We start from the raw sequence: 14,406 nt of genomic DNA, 5'->3' as shown, positions 1-14,406 counted from the left end.
AACGAGCAAAAGTACTGTAAATACTCAAAAAGATTGTCAATAATAATGTGATATGAGAGAAAACTGAAAATATTTACGTAGAATTAAAGAAGTTAGATTTCGTGATTCACTTGTTCTATTCTTTGACTATATCAGCAGCATAGGTGACACCAGGGGGGCACAATCCCAATGGAAATAACTCGCTTGATTATAATATATAATCAAATTTGTACGTAGTTCGGAATATCGTAACTTTTTTCAAATTTCATATCTTAAAAAAAAAATTAAGTCTCCTAGAGTATCGAGTTTTTGTTGGAATCCAATATCTTGAAAAAAATTTAATCGGAACGATCATGGAATATTTCGATATATCAGATATTTGACTTATTGTCGTTTCAGCTGAAAAATAGGAAAATTCAATAGCGTAAATCGGTTTTACTCTCGTTCTGAACGTTATACATAGTGACGGAAGTAGTGCGCTGTAGCCGCTATATTGCGCACTACTTCCGACACTATGTATAATGTACAGAACGACGGTAAAATTAATTTTCGCTAGTGCCTTTTTCCAGTTTTCAACTGTAGTGACAATATATTAAATTAGCAATGTTAACCTGTCCGTCAACACAATTCATGTTCTAGAATCATTCCAGGAATGAATACTTTTCTATGCATGAAAATTGAAGAATAATCAGAAGACTCATAAGAGCATTTCTAGCTCAAATCGTTAAAAAAAATGTCAATTTTGTCTCGACCCCTTCTGATTTGAATGAAACATTGCTCACGTGTTCGCTGCTACTAATGGTTGCATTTTTCATTTAAATTAGATTTTTTTCTCCAGAGTAACTTTTAAAAAGGGCGTATAAAAAAATGGATTATTTTTTTTTCAAAAAATCATAACTTGAAAATTATTGATCTGATCAAAATGGCATATGAGAAAAAGTTTTAGTAGTAAATTAGTATTTAAAAAACGTAAAACGATGATTATCTCAAAACACCCCCCCTTCGATCTTCATAATTTTTTTTTTTCAAGAAAACTGAAAAAATGCTCTAATATTTGGTAAAGAGTATATGCTGGTAACTTTCTTAAAAAAAATTTATAATTTTTGAAATTTTTGTTGGTTTTTACAAGTTGGTGAAATTGCATATTTTTTAGTAAAATAGTAATTTATTTGGATTTTACGCATAATTTTCAAAAACTTTGTATGTAGAAACTTTTTTCTTAAGTCCAGCCGTTCTCAAGTTAATGCAATTTAAAAAAAATAATTATGATAATGTTCTACATTTTGGGCCATTTTCAAATGTTAGTCGTGATGTCCAGCAACGAGATGTTTTTCCATGAATATATATTAAAAAACAGACAATTCATTCTCATATATGGTAGCTGTCAGACTTACCCGTTTCTATTTAGACGCAGCGGAAAAGAAACAAGTTTATAAGTAAATACTCTCAAATATACCCAAATAATCAACAAGCCCACTCATGTGCCTTTTTTCTGTCCTCTATTAGTTGTTTACCTGGATAGAATTGTGTATGTCATAACAGAGGCTCAAAACATAAACAGGTAAACAAATATGTTATTAAACCTGTAATTGAGGTAAATTATCTAGGTACTTCTCTGACGTATACCATATTGTGCCTTAAGAGCTCATCCCGCGATATCACAACTACATAAAAAAAGCACCCCGTGGAGGCTTCTTACACTCACACCTAAAAAAGTTTGCTATAATCAATTGTACCTAATGAAGATAGGTATAATGTCAACATTGTAATTATTCTGCTACATATATATATATATATTGGGACGATCTTCACCTGTTCCATTCAGTTCATCTCTCTTAGCGTTTCAAGTTAAAAAGCAAGTAGTTTTTTACGATGGATAACAATTTCAAGTGTTGTAAACCTCTACCTAAATCAATTTCAAAGCATGACAAAGTAGCAGTTCAGTTGTTTATCTCAAAATTATTAGAATTTTTAAAGTTGCAAATAACAGTCCAAAAGTGTATTTTTATGTCAGATGTAGATGTAGATGTAGAAATTGAATGGCATTTTTTTGCAACTTCACACGGCAAAGGTCCTTGTGATGCGATTGGCGGTACCCTTAAGAGAATGGCAACCAGAGCAAGTTTAGCTAAGCAACACGAGCACCCTATAACGAACCCTAAACAACTGTACGACTGGGCAAATAGTCGTAAAGAAGATCTTCAAACAAAAATGTCATTTTGTTATGTTTCTACGGAAGAATACAAAAAGGCTGACACGGAATTTGATCCAATTTTTAAGAAAGTGAAACCAATTCCTGGAACTCGAAAATATCATTGCTATATTCCAGTTTCAAACAACCAAATTGCAGTAAAAATATTCTCTAATTCAAACGATACACCCAAATTATTCAATGTATTCAAATAATATGAGTTGTAAAATAAAATAATAAATATATACTGTTTTTTATCTCAACAAATCTTTCATTTGACCACATCAACGTGCTTCTCTTCCGCTGCCTCTAGATAGAAACGGGTAAGTCTGACAGCTACCATATCTGAGAATGAATTGTTTGTTTTTTAATATACAATCATGAAATAAAATCTCGTTGCTGGACATCTCGACGAACATTTGAAAATGGCCTAAAATGTTGAAAATTGTTATAATTATATTTTTTAATTTGCATTAACTTGAGAACGGCTGGACTTAGGAAAAAAGTTTCTATATGCAAAGTTATCGAAAATTATGCGTAAAATCCAAATAAATTATTATTTTTCAAAAAAATATGCATTTTCATCAACTTGTAAAAATCAACAAAAATTTAAAAAATTATAGATTTCTTTTTAAGGAAGTTATCAGCATACACTTTTCACGAAATTCAAGGGTATTTCATCAATTTTCTTGAAAAAAAATTATGAAGATCGAAGGGGGGGTGTTTTGAGATAATCATCGTTTTACGTTTTTTAAATACTAGTTTACTAAGTTTTTCTTTCAGTGTATTTTTTCCGCAAAGATAATTTAACTACCTAAAACTTTTTCTCATATGCCATTTTGATCAGATCAATAATTTTCAAGTTATGATTTTTTGAAAAAAAAATAATCCATTTTTTTATACGCCCTTTTCAAAAGTTACTCTGGAGGAAAAAATCATATTTAAATGAAAAATGCAACCATTAGTAGCAGCGAACACGTGAGCAATGTTTCATTCAAATCAGAAGGGGTCGAGACAAAATTGACATTTTTTTTAACGATTTGAGCTAGAAATGCTCTATAAGTAGATTTAAATTTAGGATGCTAATAGAACCATCTTGGTTGTTTCAATAGAATTCATTTTAAGATTCAGTATCAATGTCCTTCGAAGGTTCTTTGAAACTGTTTTTTTTTCTCCGAATAGCTCAAGAAACCCGAAGGGATTTTTGATTTTTTTGTGTGTAGAATTTCTATCCATAGAATTCTCTTTATATTCCCCCAAAATTCTTTAGAGGATTTCACTGTAGTTCCACTTAATTAAAAATCTCTAAAAAAGCGGATCATTAAATCAAGTTTTGTAAATTCGAACAGGTTCAAAGTCACATCTTGCTTTATTTTTTTTTAATTCAATCAAATGGTCTATTTATGATTCCGTAATTCCATAAAATTAAAAATATCAGTAAAAAAACATCTTGGACATAGTTAAACATACAAATTAATAGCGTTTTTTGCACCAACACATAATTTCTCAGTTAAATTTTCTCACAGGCCAACAAATTAAAAATCGACTTATTTGAAAGCAATGGCAGCTTTAAAACAGTACTGGGAAGCTTCACTAATGAATTTGACCTCTAGAAAACGTTAAGAAGCTCAATATTTTAGTTTTATGATCAGTGCGAAAATATTACTGTGTAAATACTCCTGTAGTTTGTGTGCCATATAAGCTTTATTTTACTATAGTTACTAATGGAGACTGGTGTTAAATACTTGGCACTGATGAAGTCTGCAAGTAGTAGACGAAATACGCGTATCTGTCAAAAGATAAGCAATTATAACGGAATTAAAAGGAAATAAATCAACCCACTCAAAGCTCTTCATAAAGGGATTCCGCTAAGAGGTTCGACAAATTTAAACGATTTATGGAGGTTGTTTGGCACAAAGTAAGCGGTGAATTTAATTAAATAGACAAAAGGTGATTTTCATAGATGAAGTGATAATCGTGCTCACTATCCACACTAGGGGGCACTTGCCCAACCTTGGAGCCACCAGTGATCAACAGTTGGGGTATGATCCTCGCCCAAGTAACAGCCTTTAGGCTGAAAACCTCTTAAATAAATAAAAAAAAAACAACCTTTTGGCTTTCACTTTGATTGATTGTGGTTATATAACGGCAATAAGCAATCTTTGTAGTTTCAATACTGCATTTAATAGTGCAAAACATTCTTTATTAGTAATTCAGCTTTATGCGGTTTATAAAAAGGTTCAGTAAATTAATCATAAACCTGCTAGGTATTTTAATGTATTGATGTCATGACAAAACACTCCAGAAAGGTGTTTTTTCATTATAAAAGGAATAATAAACCTGTTCTGTTTCAAACGGGATCCGAAAGCATATATTGTTGCTTTTTGGGGTCAATAAAGTGTATCTCAAAACCTCCCACTGTTAACTAATATAACTAAAAAGATAGATCCGTCTAGAGACAAGAGAAAAATTAAATCGAGTGGGGTTATCAAACGCCGAATCGCAAGGAAATGCCAAAGGATAGTCGAGTAATAATTCTAGCGATAGTAGAAGGATTAATGCTGTCGACGGAAGGGAAAAGAATCCAATTCCAAATCTTCCTGGGAGACCCAGCAGCTCCGACAAAACCGGTCAACAACAACAGAGCAGCCGACTGAGAAGAGTGAAGTGAATGCGGTTCACGAAGCCGTCAAATTAGACGCTTAAAATTAATGGGAATACAAGAAATATTGAAAATGGCAGCCTTCTCCAGAAATTGCGATTCGTTGATGATCCGAATAGCATCAGTGCCAAGCTGAGACTGCGGAAAACTGCCGACAGGAAACTTCAGAAGCCGTCACAGTCAGCTGATAATTGACTGCCTTCCAAACAATGTATTTCATTCGGCGAAAGGGTTAGCTGCTTGAACAATTGCAAACAACCGAACATAAACTTCATCGCATCATTCGGGAAAAGGAACACTTTTCGGAAACGTTTGAAGTTCAACCTGTTCCATGTTATGTAGATACACTTCCAAAGTAACTGCTTCCAATAAATGAAAATCGCCCTTACCGAGGATATCACGCAACTCGTTGATCCAACGCTGCAATAGAACCTCGTTGCAATGATCGCTCAACAAATTTATCAAAAGATAAACAAATTTTGACGTTTAGCTTTTTCCAGGCAATTTTGTTACCATTAATGTCGTCATAAAACTAAACGGAATATGATCAAGCAAAATGGCTTCAGATAGAAACAATTCAGTCTGCATATCGTTTTTCAAGATATTTGCAATGAATTAATAATGTTTTTGATTATCGGTTTATACTTCTGAATTCCTTTTCATCATGATTGATTTTTTTGTGAACTCAGCAAGCGACTAAGACAAACGGTGTAATTTTGGTTTTATGTATGCCAAATTGCTTTTATTGTAGTTAAAGTGTGGAACGCATTCGTGATATAACCGTTTGGCAGCATGTCAATCTTAAAGTGTCACGAAAATACACTCTTCAGAACCTTCTTCAGAGTGAGTCAACTAGCTAGATTCTAGTCTAATACCCCGTACAGACTATAGCTTATATCTAGATAGAGCTGGAATTAAGGCGTAATAGCTTTTGTAAACAATGACTTCTCTCGAAGATTTCTTGGAATTCAAGGCACGCCCACGCAATCCAATACAACCATCGGGTAAGGGAAGTCTTCTTCTACCCGATGGCGATGTTGATTTGCGTGGGCGAGCCTTGATTTTGTAGAAATTATTGAGATAAGTCATTGTTTACAAAAGCTGTTACGCCCTAATTCCAGCTCCTTCTAGATATCATGTAATATAGGCTGTCTTGCAATAATCACTCATACATCTAGTTTTCACTTTCCCAAGTAGCACATGTTGTCACCACTCCGGTGACAGAAACGTCTACCACGACCATTTTGCTTGAAGCCAAAGTTTTGGTTCTTTGGCTCGATTACCTATCTGCCAATCTAAGACAGCTGATGCAAACATTGAGAAACTATGCTCCGTCCACATAGAAGTTTGATTTGTTGCGCGACAAAATAATCGTGATAAATGGTCAAAATGCGCGTAAATGTAGGAATTAAATATTTCTTTTTTTTTAATTTTTATGATTAGCTTGCATGAAAAATTCAAGTTTCATTAATAATTATTTACATAAGATTTTTTAACGCATACGTGTCGTCAAAGCACATATAAACATAGCATAAAAACTATAGGCTACCCTCCTTCTTGGCAGAGGATTGGTTGTCACATAAAAGTTGCTGCTACTATTTTGTGACCAAATTATGTGCCGTAAAATTATTACAGCAACCATGAGAGCAACAGCAGTGCAACCAAAAAAGCGCAAGATGCGAGTTGATATGTAACCAATTCAATGTAACAAAACTAGTTACACATAACTATCACTATATTGGATTACATACAATCATAAATAAGTTAACTTGTAACGATGATTAACTTTAGTTTAATTTTGGGTTTGATTATTGTTTTACAGAGTAGTTTTTGTGGCATAATAATTTTGAGGCGTTGATAAAATTATAATAATCATAAGAGATATTTGTAACGAAAACACGTATCAGAAAAAAATATGCAGTTTCATATTTACGGTGAAGTTGGGAGTTTTATATTCATTAAATAAATGCGCTATCATATATATTAATTGAATTATTATCATATTTGTGATCATATATGATTCGGACAAAAATATTTTGTGTATACTGGGTTTGAGAGTTACACTTTTAACAAAAAGTTTCATTATATAAAAATTTTCTTGAGATTAGAATAAAAAAAACGTTTCGATTAATTTGTCCTTAATGTTCAGTTTTTACAATAGCATCACCATTAATTAAATACTCTACCATTTGGATTTAATAAAAAAAATTACTATGAACAAACAATTAGACTGTGATTGGCGAACCATTACAAAGCTGCAGAGTAGCTTTTATTTTTCCAGATCATAGATATAACAGTTGAGTTTCTATCTGGAGAAATGCGACTATTAAGGTCACATTGAAACTAAAATGTAACTGTAATGCGGCATACAATAGTTGCTTAGGTACATATTCGTCATAAAAATAAAGTTTCAGTGTAACAATTTTTCCGCACGAATTTGTGTGGCAACTCAGTTATAGTTCAACCAATTTACCATTTTATCTCAATATCGTGACAATCTGACTAAGTAGTTACCAATGACCATTGTGTGACATTAATGTGTCCTGTTACTTAGAAGGTCATGACGTAACTTCATGTTGACTTGATATGTAGCTGCATATATTTCATGGTTACTTTTATATAATAATTGTGTGACATGTTCCTCTTTCTCTCTTATAAAAAGATGTTACAGGTGCTACTTGGGTTAAATCCTATGTATGAGTGCTAATTGCAAGACAGCCTATATTACATAATATAAGCCATAGTCTGTACGGGGTATTAATGAGGTTTTGGTGAATGTATTAAAGGGAAAGCTATCTTAGGTTTTATGAATGCTTTTATAGTACCTTTGTAGTACTTATTAGTACTTATTTCTAATTAAATAACTTTTTGGACCCTCCACTAAATCAACACCGAAAATATTGTTAAAAATCTGGACGATATGACGAAACAATCGATTGACGAAACATCTATCGTATGAGGTGCAGTTAATGTACAAGTTACTTTCATGAGTTGGCGAAACATAAACCCAGGCTTGTTATGCAAAATGTCGGAAAGATTGCAATGCTCAAATGTGGTCATGAATATGATTTACAGCGTATCATAAAACTTATGAAACCCGTTAAAAATTTACTGCGTTATGAAACTCGGGTTTTTCTTATCGCCCCATTTGTTTCTTATTATCACATTTTCCGCTAATTATGGCTACAATATTGTTTCCCATAAAAACTACAATTACAAAAACAATTTAAACAAATCACCATAAAAAAACGTAAATAGATCATAAAATTCCAAAACGCGTTAACTGGTATATAGGTGAGGAGACTAGTGATGATTTTTTTTCCTATTTCGCTTCATGCATTTAAATGTGGATTGTCTAAATAGCCAGGCTTTATTTGTATTGTACTTTATTTGTGCTGAAAGTAATGAAGAATAAAGACAACACTATTGCGAAGACTATCATGATAAACTCTTTGCAATATATGATCGGAACGGTAGATGGAAAGCGATATATTGTTTGCAAGACTTTGTTGCAACAAAAGCAGTTGAAGACACCACTTTCTTGACCGTAGATTTAACGTAGAATTACGTGCTCGGTATCAATATTTCGCGACTGTGTTAGGGAAACCACTTTTCTCATCATGGAAACGCCTCGTTTTCTGATGACAGAATTACGCATATTCGTGCACAAAACGCACGCATTTTTTGATTTATTTAATAGATAATAATAAAAGCGAATTGGAGGAATTTCTTGCTAAAATTTTCTAGCCGCGAGATATTCGCGATAAATCATATAAATTCGAGATTTTTTTGCTTTTCCTAGTGAAGTTCTTGGCATAGATGGAACACAGCGACGAGCAACTGAATCCGATCAGTAGCAGTGCGGCTGCTTCCTCCTTCTTCGGTGAATCGAGTTCGGCGAGACCGGATGGAATTCAATTTTGAAATCTGTGTTAGGCAAAGCGCTCTTCCCAGGCAATCGGTGATAATTTTAATTATCATAGCAACAGGTGCACATTCGTGCAATTTTCAATGGTGACCTTTTGAAAATTGATAAAGTCTTAATTTTAACAGATTCATAGAAACATTTCAGAATTAAAATCCATTATCTCTGGATCAAAATCAGACCAGCTTCATGCCAAGACCGACTTTGCTTTTTGAAATTTCACCCCCAATGTTGCATTTAAAATACATGGTTTGTTAGATTTTAACTTATGGGAACTGGCATCCGTTCATGACCTTGACAAATGTCCAGAAAATACTCTTTAACAAATTTATGGTGGTCTTGAAAAGGACCGTTTTGTCGTGATGGTTGACTAATGCTGAGCTATTAGGGTGCTCAACACAGATGAGGCTGGCGAGCTTTATGTTGTTTGGAACGAGGATGACGCGCTTGGCATTTGGCTATTTGGTGTACAGCGAATCCGATCAGTAGCGGTGCGACTTCTTCTTCCTTCTTTGGTGAATAGGCGCTCATGTGGGCTGCAGCTCGCTGCTTGCGTTTAGCCTTTCGTTGTGTACTGGAGAACAATGTTCAACGCCACGCGCCGAAAGCACTACCGCTGCTGCTGATGATGACGACCAACTGGACACCACCACACACGGTGATTGAATAAGCACATAAGTTCGGCGAGACCGGATGGAATTCGATTTTGAATTCTGTGTTAAGGAAAGTGCTTTTCGCAGGAAATCTGTGATAATTTTGATCACTATTGCAACAGTTGGACATTTGTGTAATTTTCAATAGTGATATATTGAAAATTGATTAAGTGTTCATTTTATACCCCGTTCACATTACAGCCTATATCACGTAATACAAACTGTCTTGCAATGATCACTCATTCATAGGATTTCCAGTGAAAACTAGATGTATGAGTGCTCATTGCAAGACATCGTATATCCCGTGATATACACTGTAATGTGAACGGGGTATTATTGTTTAGAATTAAAATCCATCCGATATTGACAGAGTTATGAGTAGTCAAAGCCTGACCAGTTTTCGTAACGCGGTTGATTTTGATTTTTTGAAATTGCACCCTCAATGTGTTGCTGAAAGACGTAATCCTACGTCAAAAGAGCGAACGAGCTAAATTAGAATCTTTAATCAGAAATTATTGCTCATTTTCACTCACTGGATTATCAATGTGAGCTGTGTTTACCTGAGCTGATGCAAGAAGATGCTGATGTAGTTCGCAATCCATTTTCTTTCTCAATAGATGTGGAAGTCTTGATGAAACACAGGATGAATATTTGGACCTGAGAAATGATTCCTCATCTCGTGATTTGTTCCGTGAAAAGGATTTGAACCAGTGGTTCTGGTGTGCCACGTCGTATCCCATAGTCTCCTAGCAGACATTGAAAATCCTTGTCCCATTTGCATCTTCGTACGTACTACGAAGCGGATTTTCAACTCTTCTCCACATTAAAACCATGACAAGAAACATTTGAACGTTGACGAAGATATGTAATTGGCATGATCACAAACGCAGCATCGTAACTAGATTTGAGATCTACAACAATATTATTTTTGATTCCCTGAGCTGTGTCAAAATTTGTTCAAGATCACTCATTAAGAGAGATCATACAAATGACAAACACTGTGACATCCATTTCAAGGTCAGATAATATCAATTGGCCGCCTGATTGACCCTAACGCTATTCTAATGCATCATCCAGTGCAGTGCTGGTATCAGTACTGATTTACTACAGTACATTTGAAAATCAAACATTTTTTGTCGGCCCTACCATAAACCAAAACAAACGGGTCAAAAATGTCATGACATTCCTAAACTGATTTCTATCGGCTACGCAACATTTCAAGACCCAACGGTGCAACACAGTTTTGTATCGTTTGGAATATTGCTGCTTTCTGGCTAATTCCCGCATATATTTGACTTTCATAATTAAGTTATATGAACGAATACTAACCACTCCAATGTATATAAATTAAAATTGGGTAACAATTAGTGACTGCGGCTGTCGGCAAATGCAAGCGAGAACGAAAAAAAAAAAAAAATCACATCGGATGATGGTTATGAAAAAATTTCAACAGTCATACTGTCATAAAGTCACTACGTCATAGTCGTCTAACAGTGTTTACTAAAGCACAGAGAATAGACGTTGTGAAATTTATATAAAAGCAAGTGTAATGATTCACATTGCACTCAAGCGCCACCATGACAACATAATGTCGCTGGTGTTGCAGATGAACATGTCATTGGAACGGTAATATGGTCGCTATTTTGAAAATTTAGTCGATTGCTGAATTTATGTATGGGCCCAAATTAGATGAATTTAGGCCGACATTACATCCATTTATCCTAACAGCAATATTGACTTAAATTATATACAAATCATTAAAATTATTATTTTATCCTATCAGTATGAGTAAAATGAATAAACTGATATTTTACTTACCGTGCAGGCACAGACAAACAGACGTAACACTTCATTGTGTATCTTCGTTCACGCATTTAACGGTTGATTTGAATATAATAAGTTCCGCGAACTACTCGCCGCAGCGCTGGCATCGGATCACTTTGACGTTTCTATACATTCTATAGAACTTTTATGCAATATTGCTTGCGAGTTGAGGAGCAAGCTTGTTTTCCGCGAGAAGCCCTAGAGATGTCGTTACTGAGGTCCTATGTTTTGAGATACTATGTTTTCAAGAAAAACTTTTTCAAAGAGTCACGTCTGTTTGTCTGTGGTGCAGGTTACAAACTCTTCGGCAGACATTTTGCATAATTCATTTCGAACGCATCAACATGAAAAACAATTTCATTTGAAACTGATGTTATAGCCAAGACTTAATATGATCAAAATAACATCAAGATGAAACATAATTGAAAATCAAGGGGCAATCAGCTCTGCACACTGTGCCGAAACACATCGTGGCACACTGCTCGGTGGGTCATGGCACACGATGACAAGTATGACACAAAATATAATATGAAATGATCACGGTTTTGTGTTGACATTTTGCCAATCGTTGCTAAGGTTTACTTCTTCGTTTACTTCAAAGTAAGCGGGAAAGGGATTTTTTTGTCAGTGCCATTTTCCAGCGAAATTGTCTCCAAGCATAATAATAGATTGCATAATTGACGATACTCTCTTTGTCCTTATGCCTTCTGGGGGATGAACCTCTACAGAAAGTCCACACGGCTTTTGAGAGATGTCTATACTTTGAGGGAAGTTCAAACGATCTATTCAGAGTCACCACGCCCCGCAGAATAGGCCAGAATTAACTAGAATTAAGTTGAAGATGCTTATTTCGGCCAGTGGTGGCGGGGGGGGGGGGACACCCCTCACCATCCCTCTCCAAAGGGGGAGTTTGGTAAAGAGAGATGAAAAAACCGATTTGTACCTCCCTTAAAAGTTGTCCTAGCTCGCTATTCTAATATCTATATGCAATCTTCACACTGCCGTACTCTAACGGAACTATCAACTCTATGCTTACTTCTACTCCATCTATCGTATAAAAATTACCACTACAGTCTGTTATTTGAAATAAGCATCTTCAACTATGTAAATCGTTGACTTCACGTAGAAGTAATACTAAAAACATATAGTCAAAGTAGAATTAAGTATTAACTTGATGGCAATAGGATCCGGACCAAGAGTCAATTGTATGGGTAGTAAGGAACATTTAAGTGATAATTTACGGTGTTAACAACACCCCAGTGCCGAATGATCCTACCATTCTTCAGATGTATCTGTAATTACAGCTGTTTCTCCCGCAGAACACCCCGGTTCACCAATCAGTCAGCTCATTCTATGGACTGAACTCGGATTCGATTGACTGTGGAGGTCTCTCTACGCTGTTTCGCAACTGTTTATATCACCGACGGCAACAGCAACATTAAGAAAGATTCTGCTAACAGAATTGTGAAGGTAACCACACCGGAGGTAACAGAGCCAATCTAAATCGCGGTATTAATGAACGCAATCGGAACCGGCAGCAGTTTTAGGGGGATTAATATGCAATTCCGGCATGACCAAGAATAGAAAATATGAAGGAACAACAAGGTAGTCATCAAACGACTTCAACCAGTATCGAGTCAGACGAATTTAGTAGTTACCTAACCACCGACAAACCGACATGAAACTTAAGATTAACTCTTGATCGAGAATCCATAACGGCCGATTCAAATGTGCAGCGATTCCATCTGTCAAAACCATAGAAATGTTTTATCAAAATAAAAATAATTTGTCCGAAATAAATCAGAGACGAACCAACTCATAAATTTTGTACGCGTGTTCGTGGCTAGGATAAATATTTTCCGCGAACACGGCGGCAGATGTCACTTTTGTGCTTTGATCAGAAATTTCTTTGTAATTTGTATGATCATTCATGTCGGTTTGTCGGTGACCTAACCACGACTGCTGACACTGGGAAGCTACTGTAGGTCGATTGCTGCTACTACTACCACCGGTAGGCATTTTAGGTCGAGTCATTCCTATTTTTCAGATTGTAGCATTACCCGAGTAGCATGCTGATATTGCAGACAAGATTCATCTTCCACTTGCCGGTGGGGTACTTGGCTTCGGAAAACGTCTGCCAGAATGACGCACGGTAGAGAACTTTCTTCTCCTGAATGGACAGCTTCTGCCATCAGTCAGCCTTCTCTTTCTCGCGGAGAGGCTAATCTTCGAGTGCCACTTCCTTGAAGCGGATGACCGGTAACCAGCTCGTTGAATATTATCTTGGGATTAAGTTTCACGACTTTGCCTTGATAATGTAAATACACAATCTCAAAAGTCATAAATGCTGGGTTGCCAAACTCATGGGTTGCTGAGACTGATAGATTGATTGCCATACTTTGGCACGTTCGGCACAACGCTTGACCTAGCTTTTGGCACAAATAAAGTACTCGGCACAGATTGGCATAGATTGTTGAAAATACATTCACTCAGAAAATATTCAGATCTAAATAGTATAAAAGCTACGCTAAATCACAACTCTCCCGACCGACGCTTCGGTCGGTATAAAAAGAATACGAACTTAGTATTAAAATTGTTTATATATTGTAATGTTTAAAGCAGTGATATTGATAGGATGTACACAACCTGTTTATTGGTGTGGATGCTTTTTTTGATTTCTGTCGAGTAAATAACTGATTTTGAAAAAAATAAACAAAGTGGTGTTCTCAAATAGTGGAGATATTTGGCCCACACAGATAACGTACATCTAATTGATTCCCGTAATCCACCTGGTTTCATTGTTGTCATCCATCCGACCAAGCTCAACTACAGGGTCGTAAACGTTTCAGTTGCATGTCGAAAATTTTGTCTAATCCTTATAATTTAAATGTAAAAAGTTGTTCGTTCTTTGCCATCGAGAAGGCGTTCAGTTGTAGCTCCTCTCGAACACAATTCGGCGGGACTGATTATCATAGAAGTGTAGATTTATCAAATCCTTGCAGAAAATATTGATTTCATCTTTGAAGCTAGCTCCTCAATCTTTTTCAGCCCGACTCACAGCTCCTTAAGAATATTTAACTATTACTACCGGGTCCTTATTGTTTCTTGACTGCCACTAGAAGTGCAGTCTATAGTTGGTTTTTCAATGACCGATCCACTAGACGAACTGTGA

The 14,406-nt window shown here is 35.5% G+C and overlaps 1 protein-coding gene across 2 annotated transcripts in view; it reads left to right on the top strand.

The window, feature by feature from the left end:
• Positions 1 to 14,406, top strand: part of Mdr49 (Multi drug resistance 49) — a 70,812-nt gene that overhangs the window by 40,678 nt on the left and 15,728 nt on the right. The window lies entirely within an intron of this gene.

The sequence above is a fragment of the Ochlerotatus camptorhynchus genome, unplaced genomic scaffold (genome assembly GCF_037179485.1).
Source record: "Ochlerotatus camptorhynchus isolate MF236.1 unplaced genomic scaffold, CSIRO-AGI_Acam_v1.1 ptg000002l, whole genome shotgun sequence".
Classification (NCBI taxonomy): domain Eukaryota; kingdom Metazoa; phylum Arthropoda; class Insecta; order Diptera; family Culicidae; genus Ochlerotatus; species Ochlerotatus camptorhynchus.
Note: the sequence above shows the minus strand (reverse complement) of the source record. Positions and strands in the feature narration are given on the sequence as shown.